Source organism: Mytilus galloprovincialis, chromosome 1 (genome assembly GCF_965363235.1).
Source record: "Mytilus galloprovincialis chromosome 1, xbMytGall1.hap1.1, whole genome shotgun sequence".
NCBI lineage: Eukaryota > Metazoa > Mollusca > Bivalvia > Mytilida > Mytilidae > Mytilus > Mytilus galloprovincialis.
In genome coordinates, this window is record NC_134838.1 from 75,814,667 (window position 1) to 75,837,678 (window position 23,012).

At 31.1% G+C, this 23,012-nt stretch overlaps 1 long non-coding RNA gene across 1 annotated transcript; it reads right to left on the reverse strand.

Moving 5' to 3' along the window:
* Nucleotides 1-1,806: 1,806 nt before the first annotated feature.
* Nucleotides 1,807-8,843, reverse strand: LOC143045080 (uncharacterized). The gene is made up of 3 exons (XR_012968865.1): nt 8,764-8,843; nt 7,671-7,853; nt 1,807-1,940 (listed from the first exon to the last, which is right to left on the reverse strand). It is a non-coding gene; the product is annotated as an uncharacterized LOC143045080 (long non-coding RNA).
* Between the last annotated feature and the right edge of the window lie 14,169 nt (nt 8,844-23,012).

Below are 23,012 nucleotides of genomic sequence, written 5' to 3' on the forward strand. Positions count from 1 at the left end.
TGGCAATGTTAATAAACATAAATAATTAGTAGGTTATTTACCCTGATAAGAAGTTATTCCCCTTGAAAAATTATACATGTTTGGAAAAAAATATATTTCGAGAACCGGAAGCCGTAGAGACTTGGGACCTTCACCAATATTCTTTAATTCATGTGACCTTTAATTTGCACCAAGGTCAAAGGTCACCGAGTGCAAAAAGAAATTACGCTGCAATTTCAAGCTTGCATATTAAGAAAACAATAAGAGTTTGCTGCACTCATACTGTGTATAAAATGTTCCTCTCGACGAGCTCTACATTTTATACATTAAGCTAAAAAATGTCCGACTGTCTGTTCAAAAGTTACAACAACATAATTCTTAAAACTATAGTAACAAGTGTATATCTTTTAAAAGGTAACAGATATCAACCTACTATAAACTGCAAAGATGATCAGTAATTCAAGACCTTCAATTTGAGGTCAATGTCAGGCCATGATGAAATTTAACCTTGACCTTCAAAGTGTAGTATGACCTTGACCTTGTCACATTTGAAAGGTCAAGTAGTCCTGAGTTGATTGGTGGTAGTCCTATGTCTCTACCACTTCCGGTTCTCAAGTTTGTTATTGCATCATATATTTGATGATTCATTGTGACCTTGATGAACCTTGGAAGTGTCGAAATCTTTTTCTGCAATGTTGTCCTTCAAATGTAGATCATTTATCATTTAACAGATTTGAGATATCTGCTGTCGTTTTAGAGATAATGCAGTTTGAAATTTTGCGAGCGGAGGCATGTATTTTTGAATCAACAACAGATTACCACCTAAAATGTTTGAGAAATTGAAGAGGGTAACATAGTTATATGTTTGACCAAATACCGAAAACATTCCATGAGTAAAAAACCCAAGAAAACAATTTGAAATGTTCATGTTTTGCTTTGACTTTGTAAGTTGCATAAGTTCTATTTATATAATTGATATTGCGTCATTTTTGGCACTCTGCAAAATGAGGTCATATGATACATCAAATTGAAGGTCTTAATGAGCTCTTCTCAAAAATGAAAATTTCAAACCCCTTTTTCATCCCAGTGGGCAGGGTGGGGTCATTTAGTGCAAAACTTCAAACTTCTCAAATTGTTAGGTTGTCGCATATCAAATGAAAGTCCATAAAGCGTACATTTCGAATATCAAATTGACGTCCCCAAAAAATGGGTTGGGTGGGGTCATTGAGTGCAAAAAAAATAAAAATTTGAAGGTAAGGTTGGTGTATATCAAATGAAAGGTCATAACGTGTACATTTCAAATATCAAATTCCTGTCCTCCAAAAATGAGTTGGATGGGGTTATAAGTTACAAAAAACAAACTTTCTAGAACATGGCGTTGTCGCATATAAAATGAAAGATCATCAAGTCTTAAATGGTACATATATCATACTTCCCGATCTGGAAAATGTAGGCCGATGGGGTCATTAAGTGTAAAATTCGAAAAGTTTCAGAAGGTATGCTTGTCGTATATCAAACGAAAGGTCGTACAAAGTACATTACGAAAACATCACTTTCACAGGAAAGACCTTTCAATTGTTTTACAAACAATTGAGATACTAGTTGTTTTTTGTTTTTTGTTTATTTTTTTTGAAAGTGTTCATTTGTCCTTTTTACGTTTTATTTCGATAAACAATAACACACTAATGATTTGGTATTTTGTAACATGCTGTCCATTTTGCAGAGCGTAATTTTGTTATGACCTGGTTTAACAGTGTTAAAGTCGTGGTCGCTTATTATTCCACTTTCACATTGATGAGACTACTCCATACAAAATTCCGTTAGATGTTATAAATTCAACTTTTATTCAGTTAAAAAAGCAAAATCTACATATATATTTTAAAACAATTTCTTTCATCTTTAACCCCGAGTTGAGTCTTTGTTTATCCTATTCCTTCGTTTAGCGGCGCCTGATAATTTTTCTGAAAAAGATTGAAAGATATAAAACGTTAAATCCAAAGAAGATTGCATCTTTTGGAAACTCAAAATTCATTTAAATTTCCTATGTCTAGTGGGAGCTAGCATTAAAAACTTTTTAACTGAGCAGTTTTGTGTATGGACAGAGTAAATTTTTTAGGTAAAACGCAGCCATTTGTAATGATGAACCTTAAAGATCTTCAAAGATACAAATGTTTAACATGTTTTATCTTTACAACTAAAGGAAAAGATCGATTTTTTGGAGCTTCTCTGAATACATAGATTCTGAAATATTTGTGATATGACGTATACATTTGGTGTTATGTTCTTCTTTATTTTGTCTTTGAAACAATCTTTTTCCACAAAAACGTCAATTTGTTGAGAAAATATCCTAATTCGGAGACCGCATCGATCCATCGACCAGTGTCTTATACGCTTTCTGGCATGTTCAGTCGATGAACTGCCCACGAAATGGCAAGTTTGGGAGTTGTTCACATATTTGCATATACAGATACATATTATTGCTAAGTAGATTGTGCGATTTGAGTATGTGAACGGTTGATTTGGTGTTGTCAACGAATATTAAGTAGCTCATACGGTTATTAAGTTATAAGGGTAAAAAAAAAAAAACAACATCTGAAAATGAAACTTTGCCGGACTTTTCTTTTTTTATTTCATTTTAATGTTATATAATAAGGTCTTTCCACCTTTCCGTGGTAAGACTTATTGATTTTTTCTGATTAAATTTTTTTTTTCTTCCACCTAATTTTTTTTTCTTGTGTAGTATTGTTGTTTCATAAGATGGCGCTTACATATTTGGAATATGATATCAAATAGTTTATTCGCTTTAACAATTTACAATATCGTAACAAAATACTTTACGTTGTGAGTTATCTCCCCAAACACTGTTTTCCTTGTGGCCACTACTCCTTCGCAACCGTAAAAGATTATGGCAAATTTATTTTGCCAAATTGCTGGTTACATCTTCAGAATAAGACTATTCATTTGGACAGAAGCTATTTGGAGACTCCATATGAGAGTTATTCCCCCTTTTTCATTTGATTCAAGTGATATGCATTTCTAACTGGTAAACCATAAGTGATAGGGACCTAGGGTCTTCAGATTTGAGGTCCTTGGTCCAAAAACATGAAAATGAGGTCAAGGTCATAGGTCAAGGTCATGTTCTAAATTTTGATTTTTGTTTATTTTCACTGATTTTCAAATACCATATGACATATCGACAAATAATTTTTCATAAATTGTTAGTTGCGACATGTCCTTACTTGTATATTTTGGTTGAAAGGGAGCGCAGACAATAAATGAGAGTTTTCGCCCATCTTATATTTAGAATAACATGTAAAGTGATATTACTCTTTAACCAAACATATTAAAGATCTAGGGTCTTTTGATTTACGGTCCTTTGTTTGTGACCTTGAAATTGAGGTCAAGGTCATAGGTTTATATGACGTTCTAGATTTTGACCTTTGCTTTAAATTTATATTAATACATCATAAAGCCATAGGAACTAACATTTTATACTTTATTTCAATATCAAAATAGATCTTTACTAGTGGAAAGACCTTCAATTGTTCTCTGAACAATTGGTTTTTAATTTTATTTGAATTTATATTTGTTAGAGATACATAAAGTACCGGTACCTTATCGTTAGAATATAGCATATCAATTGTAAGGTTAGTACTTGTGCACACTAAATGCTTAAATGTAAGATAACATAATATATTATAAATTCTAGTTCAAGGAGATAATTTAATTATTTCTGCAACAAACTTATGAGAGTTTTGACATTTGCTATCCGTATTTTGTATGTATACAAAAGTGATCAAAGTGATATTATATGATGTCCTATTTTAAATTTATCAACTAACAGTTTTATTTGATTCCTAATTTTTTTCAGAAATTAGCATGTCAAAAAATAATGTTCATAATCTACGATGACATTATATACATTGCATAGCATAGCGGAGTTTTAGTTATTTTCAAAGAAAAAAGTAATTGTTTGTTTAGTAAAATGTACTGCAGAAATTTTAATCTAAACATTTTCAATCAATTGTCTTGTATATAGTTGAAGATAAAGTACAGCACTTGTTGTCTCTTTCTTGTATTGTATTCTTAAATAGACATTTTGCCTTATTTTCTAAATCCTATTGGTTTTTGATATTAATTGTAAATGTCTTTGGATGAAATGTCTTTGATTGATACCATTTTCCCTTTTTCTATCTTTAAATTTGAATTCAAAGTCTGTAGCAACTTTTGTTTTAATAGATACCTCTTTAGTTGTCTCTTGTAACCATTGTTTTGGTATTGTTTTCATCAATTTTGTGGTCATTTTTATAAATTTCCTGTTTACAAAACTTTGAATTTTTCGAAAAACTAAGGATTTTCTTACCCCAGGCATAGATTACCTTAGATGTATTTGGCACAACTTTTTGGAATTTTGGATCCTCAAGCTCTTCAACTTTGTACTTGTTTGGCTTTATAAATATTTTGATATGAGCGTCACTGATGAGTCTTATGTAGACGAAACGCGTGTCTGGCGTACTAAATTATAATCCTGGTACCTTTGACAGACGCGCGTTTCGTCTACATAAGACTCATCAGTGACGCTCATATCAAAATATTTATAAAGCCAAACAAGTACAAAGTTGAAGAGCATTGAGGATCCAAAATTCCAAAAAGTTTGTGCCAAATACGGCTAAGGTAATCTATGCCTGGGATAAGAAAATCCTTAGTTTTTTTCGAAAATATATTCTCAAAACTTTTAGCAGTTCTTACGTCCACTTAATGTTTTCAAAGTTTTCTTTGAAGAACTTTGAATTGCTTAGCCATATACTCTCTGTTTTTTTTCCTCGATTAAGCTTTAAGCCTGAAAGTGATCCAAAAATTTCGATAAAAATCAAAGTTAATGAAACTTACTGTTTTAAATTTATAAATAAAGTGATGACAAATGCAGGCTGGCGTAACTTTAAAGTATGGATTCTGTTATTCAGTTAAATTTGAAAACTTTTGAAACAAAAAATATCTTTTCTTAATCTTGGTCATTTAAGGTGTAATACCACCATTCATTTTTCCCTATACGTCTTTGTTAAATTTGCACTTTTCAAAAAATTGTGCAGAATTTATCTTTGTTTCAAATAAAGGAACACTTGGCATGAGTAAAGTTTTATTCTGTCCAGTACTATAGAAAAAAAATCACATAACATTTCATTGCATATAAGAAAATAACCATCTTTGGAAGTTAACCAAATTCCTCCTCTTATTTAACCTGTGTACAAGCTTAAGTAACCATGAAACTTCAAGTTTACAAACTATTCTATAGAAACCCCAGATAAAAAAAAATAATGGTACTTTGAAATACCCAAGACATATTTTTATGAAACAGAAATGTTTTACTGCAATAAAATGTAGGATTAATTACATACAACAGTCAAGAGAATATTTTTTTCGACCTATTTTCGTATTCAACCGGATGTGACGTACCCTGATTTGGTGGTTTTACAAATTAACAGACAATTTTCAATATACTAGTATAAAGAATAATAATATTTCCTTCGAAATTAGATCCTGTTCGATTTATCCTTTTATTTAAAGTAGTGACGGTTGACAAGCTGGTTCTCCCTGAGTTCTCTGAGTAAATTTTTGCGATTTGCTTTCGCATAACAAGATGACGTTGATTGGTGAAAGATACTATGTATTTTATACTAAATCTAGATATAAACGACTCTGCTTTCTTTTCTGTTCTGCTCTGTCATGTGCATGTTATGGATGTTGATCAATCTTGAATTTTATTCTGCGAACTGTTTCCAGTTTTTATGGTCACCAAGTTCAAATTTATAATTCCTGTGATCACCAAGTTCAAATTTATAATTCCTGTGGTCACCAAGTTTAACTGACAATGCTATAAAAATCTTATTGTTGCATAAGGGACATTAAAATATAGGAGTACAAACCATCTGTTCCCGCGCGTCTGGGGTAAATATAAAATTTTAATCCTGTTATCTATGATGAGTTTATTTACAACAACTGGATCGATGCCACTGCTGGTGGAGTTTTAATTCCTCGTAGGTATCCCAAGCCCAGTAGTCAGCACTTCTTTGTTTATTTGAATAATCATTGATATGTTCATAATTATAAATTAACATAAAAAAATTGAAAAATAAAAAGGCTTTCCTATCTCAGGAATAGATTACCATAGCTGTATGTGGCAAAACTTTTAGGAATTTTTTATACTTCATGCTCTTTAACTTCGAACTTTATTTGGCCTTTTTAACATTGTTTTATTCGAGCGTCATTGGTGAGTCTTTTGAAGGCGAAACGCACGTCTGGCGTAAATATAAGATTTCAATCCTCGTATCTCTAATGAGTTTAATTATTCAAATATAAAGCAAGAGAGATGGAAAAGAACTCCAACTTCCTTTTATATATATATATATATCCTACCTCCCCTTTTCTGACTTTGGAGTGATAGCTAGACAAATCAGAATCCCTTTATGCAAATAGTACAAAAAGAACCCCAAAAAAACTATGAAACAAAAATACCTGACATGTTCAGAATATCTAAAAAAAAAATCCTGTACACATGCGAAGAATGTGTAAACCCCCCTATAAAATATTAAAGATGTAGCTCAAAACTGTAATAGGTGATTGCCGGGAAAAACATGTATCTTTATCTGCACGGACAGCTGGTAGACGTACAAGAATAAGATAATAATCCGCTTGTCATCTTGTCATGGGGCATAACAAGAACCTGAAAAAGTTATTCCTAGGGACATGTTACCATAACAAAAGATTGCATAGACTGAAAGTTGTCTATGCATTTCTCTATTATTTTCCAAAATGTTCCAAAAAGTATTGATATTTTCATTAACGAATGTGTTAATCACTTCTGATGAAATATATTATCTCTGCTCTCTACGTTAATTTACCACTTATGTTTAACTGATGATATTTAAAGAAAGACACAAAAAGTGGTTAATTTAAATCAATCTCGACTAACTGTATACCTACAAACAGACAATCATAACTTTGCATTATTAAAAGGTTGGAGGTTTTTTAACAGCTTATCCAAAATATGTCAACTTATTCAATCTATATTATAGGAGAAACTCTAAATGAAACAATCTAAATGAAAAACCGTTCGTGCAACGGCTGCTTGAAAGCATTATCGAGTACACTAAGCGGTTTTACCTAATATTTATTTGTTTATTGAAAAAGTGATACAACCAATTCCTGTCGAATTATTTGCCATATGTATACTCGTGTTCACGTATATATATAATATATTGATAACGAATTTAGAAATCTATATTTCAACTAGATTGACAAGTATCTTGATGTACCCCGTGGGTTTCTAAATATTATGTATTGCTTTTGTACTTCACAATGACAGTATTGGATAACTATGTTTGTCGGGGAAATTATTACTGTAATTTTTAGATGTTTTTTAATAAAAAAAATATTGACATATGCTGAAAGAAAATATGGAACGAATGAACACCGGTATGCAATAAAAAAAAAACTTAAAGAAAGGAAGGAAGAACAATTTTAAAAAATGAAATCAGATGCAAGGCCTCTTGCAAAATCAAACGTCTGTTGCAATATAAAGGCTTAAGTATATGTAAATTAACAGTTTCAGTCAGATCAATATGATGACAGTATTGATGCATCTATTTGCAAAAATGCTATAACAAATTTGTTCTAATGTTTTCTAAACTTACTACAATCGAAACAGTAACAACCCCTGGGAAAAGGGGAAAATCGACGGCAAACTCCTCCCTTACAATCGTATCTTTTAACACAACAATTATGACAACCACAGCCGCAACGCTTTAAGTCACCCGCCCCAGAACAGTGCACTGAAGAACACGGACGAGGGCTGCCACCGCCTGTCACTTGCACAACTGAAATGAAGCATTAATCGTATCAGTATAATTGAAAGTTTTTCAAATTAGAAATTGGAATATCTAACAGTATGTCTTTTGTGTCTAATATTTTCTTTTCTTTATATCTTCCCCTTCATGAAATTTTGGAGGAAAAATAACAGTTTTCGCCATAAGTAACTAACAACCTATTTATATTTTCGGAATAGGCGGATTCGATCGTTTTAAACATAAACATTTGTTCAAAATCTAATATATTGAATAATAATCTTATACTGCTAATAGATTAATTGTCAATTTATTTTAACAGAATGTTGGTGGTTCTGTGTAGGCGCTTTTCTACCTTTAAAAATCTGATCGCCACGAATTATCCAATAGTGCTGAAAGTGGTTTCAAACACCAGTAAATCAATCAATCAATCAATCTACAGCTTAAAGGGGTGAACAAAATTATTGATTACCGAAACCATTTGATAGCTAGGATTCGCAATAAAACATGACAAAATGTACAATTTAATTATCGTATTATCACAATGAACAACACAGATAACGTTCAACGTTTAACAACAATGACAATAATCAGAAATACGACTGTTGATTCGTCTGTTTCCCTGTCCTTTATCTGTTAGGCTTCGACCAGGGTAAATCAGATACCCGTAAGTGCAGAGGAGAGAACCAGTCTATGCTGTTTACTGTTTTACATATTTGGTTTTGATGTTATATTGGTTATTCTCATCGGATTTTGTTTAATGCTTAGTCCGTTGCTGTGTGTGTTACATTTTAATGTTGTGTCGTTGTTCGCCTCTAATATTTAATGCCTTTTCCTCAGTTTTAGTTTGTTACCCCGATTTTGTTTTTTGTCCATAGATTTATGAGTTTTGAACAGCTGTATACTACTGTTGCCTTTATTTACTAAGATAGTTCGTATTTACCAGCAACAATAGCCACAATGATAAGGATAATAGCAATTGTTCTCATAATGTTGGATGTTTTAAATGACCAATCCTGAAAAAGACCAATATATCTGTAATATATTGAATATACATGTACTAACTACGAATTCGACAAAAAAAGAATGTGCTCATTTTTAAAATTTTTTTTTTTTGTACATACATTTATTAAAGTGGAATAAAGGAACTACATTACATTATTAGTAGGCAGTTTCGTTCAGTTTGGTCCAAATGCACCAAAACAGACATATTTTGTATAATTCGCTTGCAAATTAATTGTTCAACTTATTTACATACGTATTCATGCAACCTTCTAATTTGACAACTAAAAAAGACGAGTGTGCATGCCAGTGTTCATCATGTCGCTAATTCATGTAAAAAATATATGGTTTTCTGTTAAATAATTTATGTGTGATTTGCTGTAATATATAAATATATGACATTAATACTAAAATAACATGTTTTACTATTCCCTGTCTATTTTTAGTTTACTTTTCATAATGGTCACTAGCAATCTCTATATTGTCAATTACCGTTGTCACTTAGTATCTAGAATTCATAAAAAAAAATCAACATTACATTTTAGGGATGAAAAGATACAAAAATAACATATCCAATTAAACACGACAACCAGGATATACATTGTTTGTATTATTCGCAAGCCCTTTTGAACTCAATATAGGCTAACTTGAGAATTATTCTAGTAAAACGAATAAAAAAGTGACTATTGGTCAATAGCCGTATGAATCATAACGACGGCTTTACTCGAGTAACCGCTCTAAATTATTTATAATATATATATAATATCCTGGATGTTGGAAATAATGAGTCCAAATAGCATACCTTCTTTGAGTTTGTATCTTAAAAATATAACCACACCCAACCAAATGTGTTATTATTTGATCTACTAATCTCTTTCTATCAAAAATGTTTCTTGCATGAAATTATTATCATACATTTCAGCAATATGCACCCTTAAGATATTTCCGCGCATGAAAACTTGTATGTTCATAAAAATGAAATAAGGCGAATGATAACTACTTCATGAACATAGTTATAAAACCAATCAAACACATACACCATGTGGTACAAATTTACATAGATGAAAGGTCAATTTCACTTTTCTCACATGAAGAGAGTAAATTGGTGCATGCACTAAATGTTTGGGCCGGAAATATGGAGTTTGTTTGTGTAAAAAAAGTGCAAACTATAATACAATTTGTTATATTGAGATGACTTTGGCCCTCAATTGCCAAATCCAATTAGTTATGATAATGCTATAAAATATGACTTAATTGTGCAAATCGAATATCTTTTAGTGCAGTTGATGAAATGGAATTGAAAAGAAAACTTTATTTTGAAACTCGTGACTTTCAAAGTTGCATCTACTGACAAAATGTTTGTATTTCCTCATCACACATATGGATTTAAACGCAGCCTTTCACCTCATTTACTCATCTATGAATTTAATTTCAAGATGACATATTTTTTAGGACCCTCGATTCTGACTATTACAGACGCATCTACTGACAAAATATTATTTCTCTACGAGTTGTATCTCAGATATGGAGACTAACGCAAACTTTAAACAGTCACTCATTTGAGAAAAGTAGGTCAAGATTACCTTATTTTTATCAGGACTACTTGGTTATTTAAGACGCATCTATGAACAAAATCTCAAGAACTATGACTTATACTTCCACAGATAGATGGACTTTAACTTTGTGACGGACAAATGAAAAACAATATTCCTTTCCCAACTTCGTTTGACAAAAAATAATAAAAATCTTAAAGCAAACAAATGTCAAATTATTCCTGTCAATAAAGGTTGACTCCTAGACATAATGTTTTCATTTCTATTCGGTTTTGGAGAAATTTAAAAGTATCAACACACAGTCATAAAAAATAGGAATGTGGATTTGTATACTATTTAACCATCGATTCTGCTAAAACTGATACGAAGAGTCAACTTGAATTTACTACCAGTTATAAGAATTATTGATCATCGTTGAATGTCTCATGGTGACTTGAGATGAAGGACAACAACCACGTATTAATCATGTTGATATTAATATTGTCTCGTGTACATTTACTCCATATCCCTTCATATTTCCATTGGGTATACGACAGACTGAAATACTGCTACATACTACGACTAAAAATCAGAAAGCTTCTGACAGTAAAGCAAATTATCCTCATCGTAACAATAGACAAATCCTTCACAAAATGTTTTCACTTCAATCTGTTTGGCTGCAGTAAAATTGCAAAGTATTAACAAACACCGAGTGGTTATTTGAGAGGTTTGAAAATCACTTTCAGTTTCTGAAACATGATACCCATAAAGAAAAATCCCGAGATCGTTTACGTTGAAAGTAAAGATAATATCTTTATTATGATTATTTTTCTAAACGATCAAAACTGTATGTATAATAATCAAAATAGAATACTAGTATATAGTAAATATTTTGACAAAGAAAAAAAAACGCAAACTATAAATCATTTCCCATGTTCCGACGACGAGTTGTTGTAAGAACCTAATACCTCGTTTACATTTCTAAAAATAACCTGGTTTAGGAAATCCACCCAAATACGGGTAACGCATTCTGTGCATAATAAAACAATGAACATTCATTTATTTGTGGTTTGCTGTAATATATAAAGATATATGACATTAATACTAAAATAACATGTTTTACTATTCCCTATCTATTTTTAGTTTACTTTTCATAATGGTCACTAGCAATGTCTATATTATCCATTACCGTTGTCACTTAGTATCTAGAATTCATAAAAAAAAAATCAACATTACATTTTAGGGATGAAAAGATACAAAAATAACATATCCAATTAAACACGACAACCAGGATATACATTGTTTGTATTATTCGCAAGCCCTTTTGAAGTAAATATAGGCAAACTTGAGAATTATTCTAGTAAAACGAATAAAAAAGTGACTATTGGTCAATAGCCGTATGAATCATAACGACGGCTTTACTCACGTAACCGCTCTAAATTATTTATAATATATATATATAATATCCTGGATGTTGGAAATAATGAGTCCAAATAACATACCCTTCTTGAGTTTGTATCTTAAAAATATAACCACACCCAACCAAATGTGTTATTATTTGATATACTAATCTCCTTCTATCAAAAATGTTTCTTGCATGAAATTTTTATCATACATTTCAGCAATATGCACCCTTAAGATATTTCCGCGCATGAAAACTTGTATGTTCATAGAAGGAAATAAGGCGAATAATAACTACTTCATGAACATAGTTATAAAACCAATCAAACACATACACCATGTGGTACAAATTTACATAGATGAAAGGTCAATTTCACTTTTCTCACATGAAGAGAGTAAATTGGTGCATGCACTAAATATTTGGGCCGGAAATATGGAGTTTGTTTGTGTAAAAAAAGTGCAAACTATAATACAATCTGTTATATTGAGATGACTTTGGCCCTCAATTGCCAAATCCAATTAGTTATGATAATGCTATAAAATATGACTTAATTGTGCAGATCGAATATCTTTTAGTGCAGTTAATGAAATGGAATTGAAAAGAAAACTTTATTTTGAAACTCGTGACTTTCAAAGTTGCATCTACTGACAAAATGTTTGTATTTCCTCATCACACATATGGATTTAAACGCAGCCTTTCACCTCATTTACTCATCTATGAATTTAATTTCAAGATGACATATTTTTTAGGACCCTCGATTCTGACTATTACAGACGTATCTACTGACAAAATATTATTTCTCTACGAGTTGTATCTCAAATATGGAGACTAACGCAAACTTTAAACAGTCACTCATTTGGGAAATGTAGGTCAAGTTTACCTTATTTTTATCAGGACTACTTGGTTATTTAAGACGCATCTATGAACAAAATCTCAAGAACTATGACTCATACTTCCACAGATAGATGGACTTTAACTTTGTGACGGACAAATGAAAAACTATATTCCTTCCCCAACTTCGTTTGACAAAAATAATAAAAAAATCTTAAAGCAAACAAATGTCAAATTAATTCTGTGAATAAAGAATAAAGGTTGACTCCTAGACATAATGTTTTCATTTCTATTCGGTTTTGGAGAAATTTAAAAGTATCAACACACAGTCATAAAAATAGGAATGTGGCTTTGTATGATATTTAACCATCAATTCTGCTTTAACCGATGCGAAGGGTCAACTTGAATTTACTACCAGTTATAAGAATTATTGATCATCGTTGAATGTCTCATGGTGACTTGGGATGAAGGACAACAACCACGTATTAATCATGTTGATATTAATATTGTCTCGTGTACATTCACTCCATATCCCTTCATATTTCCATTGGGTATACGATAGACTAAAATACTGCTACATACTACGACTAAAAATCAGAAAGCTTCTGACAGTAAAGCAAATTATTCTCATCGTAACAATTGACAAATCTTTCACAAAATGTTTTCACTTCAATCTGTTTGGCTGCAGTAAAATTGCAAAGTATTAACAAACACCGAGTGGTTATTTGAGAGGTTTGAAAATCACTTTCAGTTTCTGAAACATGATACCCGAGATCGTTTAAGTTGAAAGTAAAGATAATATCTTTATTATGATTATTTTTCTAAATGATCAAAACTGTATATAAAATAATCAAAATAGAAGACTAGTATATAGTAAATATTTTGAGAAAGAAAAAAAACGCAAACTATAAATCATTTCCCATGTTCCGACGACGAGTTGTTGTAAGAACCTTGTACCTCGTTTACATTTCTAAAAATAACCTGGTTTAGGAAATCCCCCCAAATACGGGTAACGCATTCTGTGCATAATAAAGCAATGAACATTCATTGTTATAAATATTTTGCATCATCTCCATATATGAAAATTAATAAAAAAAAAATGTATTATTTCAGTTACCTAAAATCTTTAATTTTCATATACCGCATGTGACTTCTTTCTTATTTTTCTAAATTAAACACTTATTTTCCCCTACACTACAGTAATGAATAAATCATTTACCTTAAAATATGTTCCAATATATGACACGTATTATAAACTGAACAGTATATTTATACAATTATTTTTTTTTAAAAAACAAAAAACATGTTGCTACAATTATGTTTGGATCATTTTGTAATTATTCGTTAGAGATTTAAAAACAAATATAGTGTTAATACCAACATGTATTATTAAATAATTATGTTAATGTTGAAATGATTTTATATCAGGTTATGCAACACGATTATGAAGTTTACAATTCTAGTGTGTGACAACATTTGATGATTTTGTGATGGAATGCGATATTTACTATACCACTGTTCATTTCAACGCACGTTCGTTATGACGATATCAATCAGAATGATTAGTTTTGCAGTGTTCTAAGAAATGACTTTATAGTTTGTAGATTTTGAAATATTTATTGTTTTAAAAGAGCGAATTTTGCATGTTTTGGGATTAATTTGTTACACTTAAAAAATATATGAATTCATCAGATGCTCGTGATTCTACTATCCGAAATATTTAGAATTTTTGGGATTGTTGTTTTTCATAGACCACTGATTTTTTTTTTGAATTTCATGTATTATATAAGTAACATAATTGCCGTGGAATGAAATTTCCGTCTTTGTCAGATTGAAAACTATTATAAAAATACACATTTATTCGAAAACAAAGTTAATCTTGTGGTATATATATCTGCAGACGTATGAGTCTATGTTTACATTTTTCGAATAAACCATAGCACAGCTTTGCCAAAAAAATCATGACACAAAATAAATACAGCACGACATCTCACCCCCTTTTCCCTCCCCCCACCCCTTCCCCACCACCATAATATTTTCTGTTTTTTATATGAAGTGGCAGGTGTTATGGGGAAAATTTACAATTAATGCACTATCCATTCTGAGGAATATCCAATGGCGATGTCAAAGATACACGTACACCTCTATTTAAGGACGGAATTAAAACATACACAACCGCGCCTGCTAAAGATTGATTTTTTTAAGTGAATAAAGTACAAGCTCTTTTAGCACACAAAGAAGCATTGTTTTATCACATCTTGAAAAGGGACAACACTAATGGAGGCCATTAGTTGTGGCAAAATATCTGTCAATACGATTTCATTTCATGTTGTTCGTATATATTTTTGAACATCGTTATACTACTATTTCCTGTATTTATCTTTTATCGATGAATCCCGTTGCAGAAAAGTTAGTGTTTGTATGTGTAATATATACATGTACGTATGCAAGGATTCCTTTGAATTTTATCTCATTTCTTGGACCAGTGATCAACGTTACTATACGTTTACTTGATTGTGTCCGTTTTTGATATAGCATTAACTGATTATATTTGGTATTTAGAATGATTTTAAGGTGTACAATTCGCCGTTTCAGAATCTAATGCATTCTGGGTAATATTTTCAAAAGTGTACACCAAAACGTCCTGATTGGTTAAAAATGTCATAAACAATGAAAATTTAACTAATGACGTGACGTTGATTCTTTAGATTCTGAAACGGCTAATTAAATCAAAGAAGAAATGCAGTATGCTTTCTAATACAGTGTGCGTCATTGTTTTATTTAATCATGATAATGAGAGGTTTGTAAAATACTGATAACTTGAAAAAAAAAATATATGCACAAATCATCAGCTCAGTAGTCAGTACATTGGTATTGACATGATTTAACAAACTTTACTAAAATTGTCCGTTTATAAATTTTGAAATTATGAAGAAACTAAGGTTTCACCTCCCTCAGGCAAAGTTTGCTTTAGATGCATTTGGCTATTTATTTTAGTTATTTTTGACATACAGCTCTTCAACGGTTTCGGTACTTATACATCTTTGGGTTTCATATGTTTGGTTTTGAGCGTTCCTGATTAGGGTAAATCCAGAAAAGCGCTTCGCCCAAGAAATTATTTAACGAGTTGTTTTCTATTTTATAAAACAGATTGTTTGTTGTTCATATGGGAAGAACAAAAAGAATAGCAAATATGTATATTTCAGCTGTAACACATATTTGTTTTTCCCTATATGGGAATTGAAACATCTATGGCATCGAATAAACTAATATATATATATTATATTTATGTATTATTTATAGCTGTATCAGCATGCAATGATACTTTCATTTCAATTTGAACATATTTAGAATTCTAAATATCACTTATTACTAGTCTTTAGTAATTGTCTATTGCTGCAAAATAATGTGTGCGCTAGAGTTGGTAGATTTGTTTCTCTTAAGTGCATTAATGTAGAAAATGTTATACAATCTATTTAAAGATACATTATACTTTTAAATGCTGTAATAAGATGTCAATTGACATGTGATAATGTATTACTTCGTATTACTTTTCGTGCAGAATTGTGTTGTATGGGCAGCAAAAGGTGTTATTTTTTGTGAAATAGCACGGAAAGTTTAAATTTACGATAAAGGATGAGGTATGATATTGAAGAGCCATCATATGGCCACTGAAATTGAAACAATAAGTCCGAGTGTCAATATAATCTTTACAGGTACATATGTAACATATTGACAGACGGAAGCTTCTAATTGTGTATACATGTATAACATGTGTAAAAAAGTAAAATAACAAAATTACCGAACTCAACGGAAAATCTAAAACAGAATAGCCTTACTAAATGGCAAAATCAAAATCTTCAAACGCATCAAACGAATGGAAAGCTAATTTCGTATTCCTGACTTGTTACAAGCAGTTGCCGATGTAGAAAATGGTGTATTAAACTTGGTATTGATGCTTATATAACAGTCGCATCCTACTCCATTATCTTGACAACAATATGTGAACAAAATAAACAGTTCATGTATAAAGGAAATCGACTGTGATGTTCTTTCTGGGTATTTTACAATGTATATTGCAAAAGCAAGATTTTTGATACTCAATTTACCATGTAAATAGAAACAGCGTATTAAAAGTGTATTTGGAAAGATTTTTTAATATCTACTGTCAATATATATATTAAATGAAACATTGCGTCCATTACCCTTTTTATCAGATGATCTGTATAAACCAATGAGAAGAAATACACATAAGTGTTAATTGCAAAATATCAATTTTTACTCCAGCTGCAATCTAGTTATTAAGGTCTTTCCCCTACTTGAGGAAAGACCTTATTGTTTTTCTAATGTTTCTTTTTTTTTCTTTGTTTTTTACTTCCAGCATTTTTTTTTTTTGGCACACATTGGAGTTATCAATACCAAATTCGAACCATCGATAGACCTCATCAAGATCTTTTACTTGATGAACTTTTGTAGGATTTCATTATCTCCTGTAGAAGTTATCTCCCTTTTATTGATTTTTTTTTAAATAGCCCCCCTTGTTGTTTTTAAAGATATCATGACTTGATTTGGACAATAGGTAGATCTCATCATGATGTATTACCATATGAGGCTGAATAGGATTTCATTGTCCCCTATGAGAGTTATATCCCCTTAAAACAATTTCTTTCCTTTGCATTTTTCCCAAAAAGTATAAGAGATAGAACCGATTTGAAAACGTCAACATGTACAGGAACAGATAGCAATGTTAATGAACATTTAATATCATTTTGTAATTAACCCTAATATATTCCACTTGTACACAATTTTAGAAAAATTGTATTTCGAGAACCGGAAGTCGTACAGACTTGGGACTTTCACCAATAACCTTTAATCCTGTGACCTTAAATATGCACCTAAGGTCAAAGGTCACCGAGTGCAAAAAAAATTACGCTGCAATTTCAAGCTTGCATATTAAGAAAACGATAAGAGTTTGCTGCATACATACTGCGTATGAAATGTTCCTCTTGACGAGCTCTACATTTTATACTCAAAGTTAAACAATGTCCGACTGTCTGTTCAAAAGTTACGTCAACATAACTCTTAAAACTATAGTAACATATTGAAGATACAGTTGTTGCATATCAAATGAAAGGTCATAACGTCTACATTTCAAATATCAAATACCTATCCTCCTAAACAAAGTTGGATGGGGTTATTAAGTGCAAAATTCAAACTTTCTAGAACATGGCGTTGTCGCATATCAAATGAAAGATCATCACGTCTATCTCGAAAATGTAGGCGGACGAGGTCATTGTGTGAAAAGCAAAAAGTTTCAGAAGGCATGCTTGTCGTATATCAAACGAAAGGTCGTACAAAGTACATGACAAAAACATCACTTTTACAGGAAAGATATTTCATTGTTTTACAAACAATTGAGATACTAGTCATGTAATTACTGTTATGAAAAACACATATAATTCAACGTCACAGTTATGGGATAAAAATGCTTCTAATATGTATACAAAAACTCATTTAAAACTGGTATACGTTTTGCAAGTGTTTGTCGTCCAAATGTTGCCCATATGCTCATATTGTAAAAAATTAAAATAATAAGAATACCGAACTACAAGGAAAATTCAAAACGGAAGATCTTCTATCAAATGAAAAAATTAAAACCTCAAACGCATCAAGCGATTGCAAAACAACTGTCATATTCCTTACCTGTTACGGGTATTTCCTTACATAGAAAACGTAATTTGTAAAGGTTTATTAAAACTAGTTTTATAGCTAGCTACACCTCTCACGTGTACGACAGTCACATAAAATTAATTTATTTTGACAACAATATGTGAACATAACAAACAGACATAATGCATAAAATGTAATGTCAAGGAAAATTCGTATTTTATCATGAAAACAACCCCTAAAATATGTTATCAGTATTTATTACGTTATGATTACGAGAAATTTGGAGTTCAACGGTTGTTCACTTTGAAAGGAGGTCGTTTATGTGTTTCGTTTTCCCAATTCCTCATTGTATTCTTTATTGTGTTTTTATTATGTTTGTGGTCTTGGCTGACCATAGATTTTGCAAACAAATAAGGAAATGCACAAATTTATAAAACTTGATTTACTTTACAACGAACAACAGCTGTGAACAAGATGTCCATTTGAATGTAATAATTTAATCACTCTGCATATGCATGGATTCAAAATTATTGTACCCTTGAAATAATGTTCTTATTACTGGTACATTTAACATGTCTAGAATAATATGTAAGTTCATATATACTATGCCACTTCTCAATCAACACCTGAATAAAACAAAACACCAATAACAAATTTCTGTGTCATTTGATCTTTTGTAAACAGTTGTCTTATTGGCAATCATACCATATCTTCTTAATTATACATATTGTTAGCATAGTGTATATGTTAACGGCAACTAGAATTAGGCATTGAGCTTAAATTCTAGGCAATAGGCTAACGCATGAGTATAACATTATTGTATAAAATATTAAGGCATTAAGCTTATTTTCTAAATCTGATGAAGATTTTACACCAGTTGTCAAGCATAATGATGATCAATGAGTGACCTTTTGGTATTTTTGTTTGATCTTCCTAGTACAGATGCATTCAGTTGAATATACTTGATGTAATATGTTGCTTAAGTATATTCATAATATTGATATATATTAATTTAGTAGATCTTCAGTTTTCTTAATATCTTAACATATGCATAACAGCATTTATATGTTTTTAGGAATATGACAGTTGTTGTCCATTTGTTTTATGTGTTTTATTATTTGATTTTACCATTTGATTAGGGACTTTCTGTTTTAAATATTCCTGGGAGTTTCGTATTTTGTGATTTTATTTTTTACTTATATTTCTTTGTGGTACTATAAAAACTAATATGTTTCAAACAAGTTCTTGTATCTGATGAAAAAAGGATATTTATGAAAATCCACATTTTCACTTATTGGGATAGATTTAATCGGGTGAAAAGAAGACAAATGTAGACCAGATTTTTTGCTGGCATCATCTTTCCACAGATTATACTGGACATGGAAACATTTTTTGAACACCCTTACGACCATCTTGGATTTTTTTACACTTCTTAATCAGGAATGTTAACCTTTAAGTGACAACATGTTTATACTGAGGACGAATTTCTGAAATCGTTGTGGTCGAGGTGTACCCTTTTTATAGCCATTTGTTACCATATAGAAAATATTAAACGTAGTCTAGAAACAGGTAAAACTTCCTATTAAAGCTTTATATTTTATTATGAGCATCAAATATAACAAAAACAATTTGTATCTGAAAATATGATGCTTTTTATATATAACCATTTGCACCTGTCCTGACTCAGGAATCTGATGTACAGTGGTTGTCGTTGGTTTATGTAGTTCATACGTGTTTCTCGTTTTTATAAAGATTAGACCTTTGGTTTTCTCGTTTGAATGGTTTTTAACCAGTAATTTTTGGCCCTTTATTCCTTGCTGTTCGGTGTGAGCCAAGGCTCCGTGTTGAAGGCCGTATCTTGACCTATAATGGTTTACTTTTATATATTGTTACTTGAATGGAGAGTTGTCTCATTGGTACTCATACACATCTTCCTATATCTATATCTGTTTGGTAAAGCGTGTTGCTTATCTGACAACAATCTTCTGTATGTGCTTATAAAACTGACAATAGTTTGATATAATAGCTATATAGAGTTATGATACACATTTGCAATTAAATGCATTAAACTGCATTTAAAAAGGAGGTATAGAAACACTTCTGATGACATCCTTTACGTAACATTATACATATATCATTTCATTTTCGCAGTTGAGAATCACGAGCTATAACGAAGGCTGAATACACTCATATCTTTGGTGAAGGACCACTCCGGTCGTTTACATGCATTCTCTACAGAAATTCTCTAATGCATACATGATATCTATCAAAATGTATAGAATGCTAGCTTTTAACGTCGGTTTTAATTTTTTGAGTGAGTTAAATTAGTGACGTATGTGAAAAAGAAATGTACTCAAAAGGTTTTCTTTAATAGTGACTCAGTTTATTTATGCCATGAGAGGAGTAAAATTAGCGTTTTATTTTATAAATGTACCTATTGATTTTGTTTGTTTGTTTTAACAACTACGTTCATGAAGTAGGCACCTTGTGATATTTTTATAAACCAAAAAGTTCCTATTCATGGAAACATATTACAGATGCACGCTGAGATAACATTTTTATTGGTTTTATTATAGGTTTCTTCTTTGATATGCTACATATGCAAAATCAACTGTTAGTTTTTATCGTTTAACTTGAATTATAGTTGCCTATATTAACCTCAAATGAAATTGCGAATCAAATAGCAAAATTCTTATTTCTCGTATTTTTTTTATAAATTTTCTGTCTTTACTTTTTATAATATATCTTATTATAAGAGATAAATGATCATTTTCCGGTAGGTGACTATTCTAAAGTTTGAACAAAATGCTCTCCGCAGTTGCTACAACCGGAGGTATTGTTTTAATTTATTTTAACTTTAAAATAAAAATTTTAAAAAATCATTATCATGCGAAATCAAAATGTGCGATGAATGAAGATCTGTTGCCTGCATGTTATGCTATCGCTCGTTTAAACTCGCCCAGTTTCCTTTCTCAACGTTTTTTAGCGGATTTGCCCAACGGTTGTCGATTGGTTATTCTACAAAAAAGTTGTTTGTCAATTTTTGATAAGGATTTTGGTCGTAAAAATTCCAATTTAGAACAGAAACTGTTAATGATAGTTCAACGCCATACAAAAAAATCCTTTCGTTGTGGATTTGCATGATGCGTGAATGATGCATAACAGGAGAGGTATAAACCATTTGAAGCACTCAATTCTGATTTTTTTGGTAGATCGATTTTGCTATTACGCTAGAGTTGCACGAATGGTTTGTATTTTAAAAAGTGCATTAGCTACAACATATAAAAAAAGTGAACTGGCGAATTAATAATTCGCTTTAAGCAGCCAGTTTAGTATAATTTTGTCAAAATAAGCTAAGAATCGTTTGGTTTTTTTTTCAATTCACCAAAAAAATAAACAAACTAATTCAGGAAAACTTAAGATTGACCAATGAACAATGAAAATGAGGTCATGTTCAGATGATAATTTCCAGACAGACTGTTGGTGACCTTCTGCTGTTGTCTGCTCTATGGTCGGGTTGTTGTCTCTTTGGCATATTCCCCATTCTCAATTTTATATATACCTTACAATCATTCCATACACCAAAAATAGTTGACCTATTGCCAATAGTATTAGAAAAACAGACCAAAAACTAAAATTTAACATTGAGCAATGAGCAATGAGCCGTACAAATGAGGTCAAGGTCAAATAAAACATGCCAGACTGGCATGCATATCGTTAAATAGTTGTATACACCAAATATAGTTGATCTATTGCATACAGTACTTAGATAGACCAAGATAGACCAAAACACACAAACTTAACTTTAAAAGTAAAATCACAAAAATACTAAACCCCGAGGAAAATTCAAAACGTAAAAGTCCCTAATTAAATGGCAAAATCATAAGCTGAAACACATCAAAAGAATGGATAACTATCATATTCTTAACTTTGATACAGGATTTTTTAAAAATTTTAAATTGTGGGTTAAAGATGATTTAATAGCTAGGTAAACCTCTCACTTGTATGACAGTCGCATAAACTAATTGTGAACAAAACAAACAGACACCAAATTATAGTTGACCTATTGCCAATAGTTTTAGAAAAACGGACTAAAGCAACCACTTAACCATGAAAATTAGGTCAACTCAGATGACACCTGCCAGTTGGACATGTTCACCTTACAATCATTCCATACATCAAATATAGTAGACCTATTGATTGCTTATTAAAGTATCTGAAATATAGACTTAAACACAAAAACTTAACATTGTTCACTGATCAATGCAATGAGGTCGAAGTCAAGTGGAAACTGTCTGATGGACATGAGGACCTCGCAAGGTACCCACATACTAAATATAGTTATCACATTACTCATAATTAGAGAGAAATAAAGAATTCTAAAATAAAAATTCCAAGTAGTCACTGAACCATAACAATGAGGTCAGGGACAATTGACATATAATAGATGTAAACTTCATAACATAAGGCATATATACTAGTATACAAAGTATGAAGGATTCAGTTCTTCTACCTTCTGAAATATTAAACTTTTATGCGGTTAGGGAACCCCACCGCCGGATAACTTTCCGTATGTCAAGCTGTGTGCGGCTCAACAAGAACAATACCAAACAAGAATGTATCTCTAGTACATGGATGCCCATTGATATCATTTTCAGTGGACCGTGAATATGGGATAAAAACTCTTAATTTGGCATTAAAATTAGAAAGATCATATCATAGGAAACATGTGTACTAAGTTTCAAATTGATTGGA